The sequence below is a fragment of the Acanthochromis polyacanthus genome, chromosome 13 (assembly GCF_021347895.1).
Source record: "Acanthochromis polyacanthus isolate Apoly-LR-REF ecotype Palm Island chromosome 13, KAUST_Apoly_ChrSc, whole genome shotgun sequence".
NCBI classification, from domain to species: Eukaryota; Metazoa; Chordata; class Actinopteri; family Pomacentridae; genus Acanthochromis; species Acanthochromis polyacanthus.
In genome coordinates, this window is record NC_067125.1 from 18,055,087 (window position 1) to 18,065,923 (window position 10,837).

The window sequence follows — 10,837 nt, forward strand, 5'->3', positions numbered from 1 at the left end:
AGTGTACAGAAACTGCACTCCATCACCTACAAAACAATCATCTGCACTGATTATACAAAAAATGGATGGGGATGTGATATTTTAAATCAACACAATGTGAGCTCTGAAAGAACAACATGTTATTCTCACAGATGAGAAGCTGAACTCATAAGTAATGAAGTACTATCTTACTGACTTCCCTTCACTGCATTTTTGGTGTTATAGCCATACTTGTTCTGCTGTCCTAGTTACAGGGGCTAATGATAGCCAATATGTCAGTACCAAAAAATCCAAAAAGCAGTAACTGCAGTACATATTTGGAAAAAGTTAACCTAAATCTGAATTTGTGGCATCATATCTGGTCATATATGTATTATACTGATTATACTGATTATTTACTGACAATTATCACACTTAAATAAGAAATAATATTCTGTACTTTTAGCAACTAGTTCTCAGCTGTAAACCAGAAACATCATAGGGTTCTGTATACTAATCAGTCTAAATCAAAATGAGTACTACCCAATACACAGTGAACAATAACAATCTGTACCTTTGATCTGTGGTAAAATAATCTTAAATGTTCTGTGCAGTGATGTAAATTTTAAAATACAGTAAGTAGCACTCTGTAAATTAATAGTACACCTGAGAACAATAAAAACAGTAACAATACTCCATATTCTTAAATCAAATACAATAAAATACAATAAGCAACACTCTACAGATTTAACAGTAAACCTGAGAACAATAATAAACAGTAGCAATACTCCATATTCTTAAATCATTTAATAGTGCACAGCTCAGCAAACATCATAGTGTTCTGCATAGAAATCACAAAAAGCTGCTCTCAGTAATCTTTCACAGCGAGCAGATGTTCTTGTGTTGCAGGTCCATGGTCCAGACGTGGCCATTGAACAGGCCGGGGTGGTCTGGCACCGTATAGTTCCTAGAGTACCTCCTCTTTTGAATTCTTCATATGGGATGGAAATAAAGTAACGTTGGTTTAGCACGTCGATCAAAGACCTGCAGGTGTAAAGCAGGAAGCCCTCCACAATAAGGATGGAGTCTCCTCTTCCTCCTTGTGGTCAGACTTCGGGACGATCTCGTCAGTCCAGGGTGTTATTAACGCCATGAGACTTCTCAAACTTCATCGGGTTCTCCAGCCATGCGTAGATCGTACTCATCATGGCGTCCATGTCCAGAGCAGTGATGACATCGTACTGTTGAAAGCATCTTCACCAACTTCAATCTGATCTTGGGGCTTGAAGAAGTCCCTGATGGACCACACAGCAGTTGGGCAGGTTCTTGATCAGGCGGTTGGTGAGGGTGGTTTTCCCTCCATCGATTACGCTGCCGATGCCGATGATGTACTTCATCGATTGGTCAAAGCTCAGAAAAAGTGTCAAAATGTCAACAAAAACCGGGTCGGGAGTGAAAGAAAGCTGAAAAAGAGAAGGTTCCAGCAGGAAATGTCAACTACTGAAGTCCTCCATGTAGGGTTGCCAACTCTCTGAAAAATAAATAAGGGACACCTCGCTGGCAGGGCTGGCCGACCCGATTGCCTTCACCCCTCCCGGCATGGTGAAATTTTGTTTTTGCGTTTTTTTGTGCGTGGAACAATTTTTAACCTTTTTGAGTCAAACCTGAGTTTAATTAGATGCATTTTTTGAGTGATACAAATGCATGGAAACAAATTATTATTCAACAATTTATTTTTCAGTGCAAAATAACAACCCATTCACACCTGGCCACTAGGGCACTTAGCAAACCCTACTGTGTGAGGGAATGACCTAATGATTCCCATAATGAGGTTATGTTATTTACAATTTACCTCCTGCTACAAGAGTGTATTGATGGTTTAAGAAAAACACTAAAACAGAATTTGATTTTAGTGTTTTAGTGGGAAAAAACTATGAAATTAATCTTTTTTTGCAGCTTTAATTTAATCGCACAGGGCAGTTCTCTCTCTGGGAACAAAGTGGCTGCTTCTATTGCTTCCTGGGAGGGTATGAATGAAACTACTGTCAATGAAAAATAAAATGAAATAAAAATACACATTGCCTGTAAAGTGCAACGTCTCAGCTTTCAGAAACCGTTGGATTTTTTCCAATAGCATAAACAGTGACATAATTACGGCATTCCAAAATGTGCTTACCCAAACACTGATGACAGACTAGGACTTAAAGGGTAAAAAGAAATCATTCTTATTTTTTACATACCATATCTGCCTCTGGCGTGCCTGGTGGAGAATGAACCGGTCAAGGATTCCCCTGGTTTTGTTGTCCCTCATGGTTTTACTGTGTACAGCTCTAGATGCATGCTGTTTAACTTCATAAAGTCCGCCATGGGCTACAGAAAACGCGCGCGACAGACAGTGCAGTACCCCTTGTAAATATTATCGCGCCACTTTTTCCACCCACATGTATTCTCGTTCCCATTCGCTTCTGTATTTCTGCAGCCTCTTAATCTTCCTTGGGGGAGTTCCATCAGCAGTGCCCGAGGCCTGAAAATTGTCATCCACGTCAGTGTCATCCATGCTGCTCTGTTGTTGTCTCTTGTTGCCGATATGGGAGACGCCAGTGTTTACAAACAGTGACGTCACGAAGTCACGTGATTACCGCGCTGGTTTGCAAGAGGAACCAGAGGAAACAATGGCTGATGATAACAATGCGAACTATCCTTCCGTGAAATTGTCCGATTATGCTCAATCCTTATCACCTGAGGCCGACCAAATATACGTGGGGTAGCTGAGATACAGGGAAACAGGAAACCTTGCCAGATCAAGTACAATTTGAAGGACTAGGGTGGGTGACGATCCTTTCATTGTGGCCGGACAGTTTCCTTCACCCGACATTTATTTTTACTGGATTGACACCGCTGGGCAGTTCACCCACCAAAAATATATTAACTTGATGAATTAAAAATAATATATCTTCTGTTAATCTTCAACAAGATGTCAAGAAGTTGCTGTATTTTTTTGTCTGCAGTATGGCTTCTATGTAACAGTAACAGACCCACAGCATTGGTGATCGAAAATAGGACAATTCTAAAAAACGATCGCTAGACGCATACAGAAACAAATATGGTTACAAATATGAGGCGGCTGGCTTAAGGAGATGTTATTGAATATGCTTCATTCGACTTTAGTATACTTTCATCGCCTAAAAAGCGATCGTTAACACATGACAACACTGAACCAAACCGAAAGTGTAGAGATCGCTTCATGCGAAGGATGCGACACTAAATCAATATCTTTTGGTAAATAAGCTCAAAGTTGGAAATACTAAACATGCTAAACTGTTGAATAGTTTACCTGAAGAAAAGTGGGAGCCACAAACACAATCTCTGCTGTTTACTGGGGTACAATTTTTCCTGTTGATGGCTGAAGCCACCGCCATTTTCTCTCTCCTGAAATCGGTATTCGGTGAAATTTCAAGCCTGATCCCTTCTCAAAACGCTTCGTACAACCAACAACTACACACGCTATTACCATTGTGGTAAATACATGTGCAATTTCATTCATGAAAAGCGATAACTTTACGTATTTGTTTCAAACCCGATACCGTTCTTGTAGCAAGCCGTTATGTTACTGCCAACCAGCAGCAGTCTTGTACCACGTGACCATAGCAAATGACGACACGCTGGCGTCTCCCATACCTTCTTTCCACGTGAAAGGACCTCGACCAATGAGATGAGCCGGATTCTGTATTGTCTTACTCGTGTGTGAGTGTGCTGTCAGTTCATTGGTCACAGAGTAAGAGAGGGCTGGCAATGAAATTACCGTAAATTTTCACATGAAGCACCCTCTTATTCATTGATTAGGTTGACATTTTACAGACTGATTTTTGATTCTCATGGTAATATGGGACAAAGTGCGTTCCATATGGGACGCGTAATTTTGTTGCTCAATATGGGACGATGCCATATTTTAAGGGACGGTTGGCAACCCTACCTCCATGGCACTTGAGTTTAGTGAGTAAGGTAAGAGCAGAAAGGGAGCTGCCACTTGGACGTGGTTCTTCCACCCAGAGAAGACCTCTTTCTGCTGTCGCTGCTACACATACTGCCCCAGTTGAGGTTTTAGGTGGAATGTTCCTTTTAACCAGCCCCTCGGGTCTCTTTGAGGATTTTGGATGGAATACTTGGTTTAACCAACATTTTAGGTGCATGTCCAGGGATTTTTGGTGGAATGTTCCTTTAAGTTGATGTGTGAGGACCTTGTAGGTGGAATAGTTCCTGAAACCAACTTTTAGGTCAACATTCAAGATTTAAGGTGGAATATTCCTTTAAACCAACCTAAATTCAAGTTTTCATACATTATCAAGTGAGAAACCTCAATCCAGACTCCTCATGACGTTTGAGATTTATGCAGCTATTATTTGTTTAGTCCAGACTAAATGACAGAAATCCACAACTGTAATTTTATTTCAGGACTCTGTTATTAAATGTCAAACATCCATGGACTCTAAACTCAACAGCTTTAAAAACTCAAAAATAAGTTCGACTTCTACATGAGAGCTTAATGATTCTTCATCTACTTCCTGAAAAGTTTGGTCTATAAAAAAGACTTTGTGATTTTCTGCTCACATGTGTGTGTTGTAAACTTACTCTTTAAAATAAATAGCCACCTAACCCCTGGAAACCAGTGTTTGTCCTGTTTTGTGTTGCTCCTCAGCGACCCTAAGACAGCTGGGCTGTAATGTTTTTGAGCAACACACCATTACTATGACGTTTTACAGTGAGGGTCTACTATGACAGCCCAGTTTGACTGGTTCCAGGCATTCTATGTGGAAAACTCAGAGAATTTCAGATATCAGAAGGTGGTTTTCAACTTTCTTTGTTAACTTTCTGCTTCAACTTTAAACTAAATTTACTTCACTAAGCCAGCCCTCTGGACTTCCAGTAAGCTGTGTCCTATTGGCTGTCCAGGTGACTGGTTGGTGTTATCAGAACACCTGAGCAGCTCAGGCGTCTTCCTTTATGTGGCTGTAGTCAACGTTTCCTCTGCTTCTCGTCACTGAACCGGGTTGGCTCTGTGTTTAGTTTGTCTTTAGCATTGGGCTTGCAGCTTCAGCAGTAAAATCATCTTTAATGTGTTTCTTGGTGAGTTTTAGGGCTTTATACTGGATAGTTGCCTTGGTAAATGTGGTTCTTTAGCCACAGTTAGCACATGGTGCTAATGTGTGCAGTGATTAGTGGAATTTGGTGCAGCTGAGTTGTGTCTTTATCTTGGCTGTAGTGAGTTTCAGAGGTTTTTGGTCAGACACATTCTGTATTCTTGTTGTGAACCAGCGTTGTTGTCCAGAAGGTAAGAGTCTGTCCTGATTCTCTGTTAAAGAGGTTCTCTGGTTAGGCTGCAGGAGACTTTCGTATTTGGGTTGTGCTAGTTGGTTTGTATGGTTTCATTGGATGACTATCTTGAGGCCCCCATGTGGGTTTAGTGGGTTTTCTGTAACAGTTCTACAAAGCAACCTGCAGCAGAAGAGACTTTGAGAGTTTTTTAGGAATTCTGGAGACCAGACTTTAGAGCAGCAGAAACATTTGTCTGCAGTTTGAGCAGGAGAAGGTGAGTTTCAGAGTAGAATGAGAAGGAAACCTTCTGGTCCTGTACAAAGAGTTGAGCAGGTTGTGAAGAGTCTGTAGTTCTTTGATCTGAAAGTGGCAAGAAGAGTCGACTCATTTAAAGAGAAAACGGGAGATATTGTCTTCTGTCGCTCTGCAGTTTCCTAGACTGAATATGAAGTTTCTTTAAATGATTTACTGTGTGAGCCAAGAAGACTTCAGTAAACTCCCTCCATCCCCTGGATACAACACATTTATTACTGTAAATGTTTTTTAAATGTTAGTTTTAATTAATAGTTCGAGCACAGTTTTTTTTTTTTTTTTCTCTTTGCTTGTTTAGTTTTGTCATCTGTGTGAAAGGTTCTAAACAAATAAAGTTTGAATTGATAAATTGAATAACTGACCAACTCATGATTGTGACAACGAAAGTATTTTCATTGTGATTTAAGGGTTGTTCATTGTAAGGTTGGAGTTAAAATCTTGACAGAAAAGGTAAAAGAAATACACTACATTAAAAAAAAAGCAATTAAATCAAAGGAAAAGAACATTTAATATAATAAGACTTAAATAGAAAATTAAGCATTAAATACAATTAAACTATAGTGGACAAAATATTTAATTAAGATATAAAACATGTAATTATGAAATTAAACTTTTTCTAAACAAACATGAAACAAAGATGAAATATTTTAAGATAATTAAACATTTAAAAAATACACATAATTAGATTATTAATCTTTAAAAAGACAACATTAATTAAAAATTTAATGTTTAATTGGAAAATTAAATCTTAGACAAAACTTTAAATAGGAATGAAACAGAAAATACAATGAAGCACTTAAAAAGAAAATGAAACATTAAAAGGTGATAAAACATTTAAAAAGAAAACCTTAAGGATTTAATCAAAAAAATTAAACTTGGAAAAGAAAAGGAAACATTTCAAATTAGAAAAGAAAAAAAGGTGGAAAAGAGCAAAACTAAACATTTAAGAAGAATCAAACTAAAGACAAAACATTTGAAGAGACACCAGTTAGACTTTAGAAGATCAAATTAAACGAGACAAAACGATCAAAAAAGGCAAAAACAGATAAAGGTCTTAAAGCATTTTCTAGTCTGAATGAAACATCAAGTTGCTTCTTCAAACATTTAATCTTTCTATGTTCATGGTTTGATTGTGGACAGATTTACTAAGAACTCATTTAAGAAAACTGCTTTCCAGATAAAGTCTACTAGTAGTTGAAGACATCGATCAAACTAATGTTACCTTCTGATCTTCCACAAATTTTACTGTTCAGTGAAGAGAATCAAAGTTTGTTCAGGATTCTAAAGAACCCACAGGTGAAGGTTCTGAGAAGAACTCAGATGGAGGTCTAAATGTGAAATCAAGACTCATGGTCACAAGTTTTAAGGCTTCTGTTAACCAGAATGTTCAGAACTAACAGAGATACTGAGAAACTTTTAAAACTTCAGTCCTCAGACTGTCTAAAGGTTCAAACTAAACAGTGAACTACTCAGGAACTTAGAGATATCAGTCCTTGGACTGTCTGAAAGTTGAATCTAACACAGATCTACTGTGGGACTTGAAAATTTCGCCCTCAGATTGTGTGAAAGCTCAGGTCCTGAGGACTCGGGAGGTCTCGAGGCTTTGGAAAGTCTTGGAACTGAGGGTTCAACCCTCAGCACAAGGCTGAAGTCCAACCTCCTGAGAAAAATGGTCGAGACGACACTCGAGTTTAAAAAAAAAAATCGAATCGACAAAAATAGATGATAAATGCACAAAAAAAAGGAGGAATAGTATCTGAGCAAGTAGTTCAGAGGGCAAGAAGAGAGGCTACCAAGTGGAAGGTAGCAGGTTCAAGACTCCACCACCGATATTTTCTTTCTTCGTCTCTTCTCTGGTCAACACACACAAATAAACTCCAACTCCTGGAGTTCATTTCTCACGTTATATCTGACTCTGAAGTTGAACATAAAGTTCATTAAAACCGGCACCAATCAGTAAATATAATTATTACCGACCAGCTGTCTGTTGGTCCACTCAGCTGAAGGACTGAATTACTGAACTGAAAACTTAAAAAAAAAACAAGACAACAGACAGTAAACTGTCTGTGGAAAATGTGCTGCTGCTCTATCGATAAATACCAACAAAACTAAACAAACTTGGTGGAAGTGTTGCTTTTAGTGATTTTTTAAAAATATATATATATATAAAATATGAGGCTTTTATTTTCTGGACGTAAAAGGAAACGTTGCTTATCCATAGTTTCGCTAACTTAACTTTAGCTGCACTTTCACCATGTTCTAACTGATAGACTTTTTTTCTATTAAATAAGCCGCTGTTCCTTTGTATATTTGGTCGTTTCTTACGTTGCTGCTGTTTCATTGCAGTTATTTTAATAATATCACTTTAAATACAGATAATTGTAAAGAAAAAAATGGCTCTGAAATACTCAGTGAACTGATACATCATCTTGTGTTATACTGAATAAGAATTTTTCATATAAAATGTAACTGAGTTGTATTAATTAAATCGAGATATTTTTTAATTGAAAGAAACACAACATTGACTGAAAGATTTCAGTCAATTAAACCTTAAATTCATTTACCTCAGAAACCATCCTTTAATGTCTTATCTTAAAATGACCAACATTTAAAAAAAATATATCGCTGTAAAGTAAAAGTTTCACACTAAATATGAATCACTGATGAACATTTAATGGCATTAACCCAATTATTATGAGGAAACAGAGATCAATTTCTAATATTTCTATAAATATGTTTCTGTCTATAAATATACTGGACATCAATAAAAATGTCTGCATCGTGAAATATATGAAGTCCATCTGCATTTATACATCATATTGATGTTTAAATAACGGGAACTGCAGCACACGTTCAGTCAAGTTAGCGGAATTATGGATAAACAACGTTTCCAGGGTTCTCTACAAAATAAAAGCTGTGATTTGTTTACGGAAACATTACATGATTTCAAAATGTGACTTTGAAAATGTAAATCTGTAATAAGCGTTCGCTAGCTGCTCCACTTGCTCTGAATATTTTGTTCTCGTCTTTGTCAAGCCCAAACCAAAATTTATCCATATTCTGGCTACATTATGGACAACAGCATCCATGGAGTGATCGGAAGTTAGCCGACCTAGCAGAAGTGCTAATGAGGTCTGCTCTAGCACGGATTATTACCGTCACACATGTAGCTTTGAAAATAAATCTTCTACAAGACACAGAGCTGTAGCTCCGTTTCAGTGTGAGGTCTAATGTTTCTCTGTGTGACTGTGTGACTGTGTCTAACTTCCTCTAATAAAATCCTCCTCCACTGGGAGCTGCAGCCATAGATATATATCTACCTACTGATTCATATCTATGCTCACTAGTCCAGTTCGCTGCAATCTCGATGATGACGTTTCACGAGTAAGTGAGAACCAAGTAGGGACAGTTAGGTACTGAGAAACGGCCACAGTCTTCTCACCACAAAGGTGCAAAGCTGCTCGTCTTCTCTTCCAGCATCAGGAAACGTCTTCCAGCTTCTTCAAAGCCAAACGAAATACAATCAAAAGATCAAAGTAACGTCATTGGCGCATTCAGGTGCAGTCGGACAATGACGTTGCGTTCAGGAGCGTCGGAAATCGGACAATCAGGAATGTAAATTTCCAACAATTTTTTTTTTTTTGGGGGGGGGGGCACACGGGGTGGCCAATCAGATCACAGGGGACCACTGCCCCCGTGCCCCGACGGAAGGGCTGTCACTGCAAGAAAAGAGCTAAGGCTAGCTAGCAAGATAGCCTTAGCTAAAGGTACTTTGCCAACTTATTCAGTATACCGCTTTCCCCTGAATTAAAACGAGTTTGATACTCCAATAACTTAACAATTAAGTTGGTAATACAGTACTACATACTTAAAATAGTCGCTAAATCATAAAACAAAGTGAAGAGAGGAACAGTAAAATCATAATAAATCACAGTCCTGCTAAAAGCTTACTAACGTAGCTCAGAGTGGCATTAATCTAACTGATGTGCAGACTTCTCTTAAAGGTATATTCACTTTAAATTGTATATTTAAATACAATTAACTTTGTTTTAATCTATATCCAAAGACTCATCAGTACAATTTGGACAAAGTGCTAAAGAAACAGTAACATATATTGTGATATGAAGTTAAGTTGTGTTCTTTAAAGTGCCGAGCGCAATGTCCTTTCAAATTTTCTACAATTTATTATGTGTCAGTCTTTTTTAAAGATTTTTCCCCCCATAAATCTACACACAACACTTCACGCTGACAAATTGATAATAAACGACGATAACATCCTCCCACAGTCCAAAACATGCTCCTTCTAACTCTAAATTCTCTGTAGGTGTGAATGCTTGTCCATAGTCCTGCGATAGAGTGGCGACCTGTAAAGGGCATCTCCTGCTTTCACCCGAAGTCTGCTGGGATAGGCTCCAGCCCCTCGCGACCCTAATGAGGATTAAGTATAGATAATGGATGGATGTATTTGAATGAACAGATTGGACATAATTAGGAAGTCTGTCTATATAAGGTCTCACAGTTGGTGTTTGTCAGACTGAAAATCAAGTCATGCGGTCGAGAAAATTAGATCTTCTAGACAAGTTTATATCAAGGTACATATCTTGAGAAAAGCTAGGACAGCCTACGAGAAAATTTCTACAGCACTGTAGTTTCTCAAATACTCGGTAGCTCTCATAACTTTCCAGTGGAAGACATGTAGAACCAGTCAATCTATCAATTGGTCATACTGGAACCTTTGAGCCCAGTGGTCCCTACAAATGATACCAAATCCCTTTGTGGAGCTAGAAGAAACAGAACCACAATCAACGCAGTCTGCCACCAGTCCGGTCTTTATCGTGGAGTGGCCAGACGGTAGACTCTTCTAAACTAAAAGGCACTTTGTAATCTGCTGGGAGTTTGCTGAGAGACTTAACTATTTGCCCACAATTCCCAAAAGAGTGAGAAGGAAACCAGGCACTGAACTTCACCTCATTAGTACCAGTGCTACAGTCAAACACTGTAGTGGCAGCAGGATGTTGTTGGGATTCTGCAGCAGAAACACAGAAGCTGGGAACCTGGTTGTCAGGATAAAGACAAAGATGGATGCAGAAAAATGTAGAGCATTCCTAAATTAAAACTTTTACCAGAGTGCTCAGGATCTTAGCCCAGGATGATGGTTTACATTTCAACACACTGCCAAGCATGCACAGGAGTGGCAAAAAGAAATAACTGTGCATGACTGAGTTTAAACAACTTCAACAAGAAGAATGGGAGA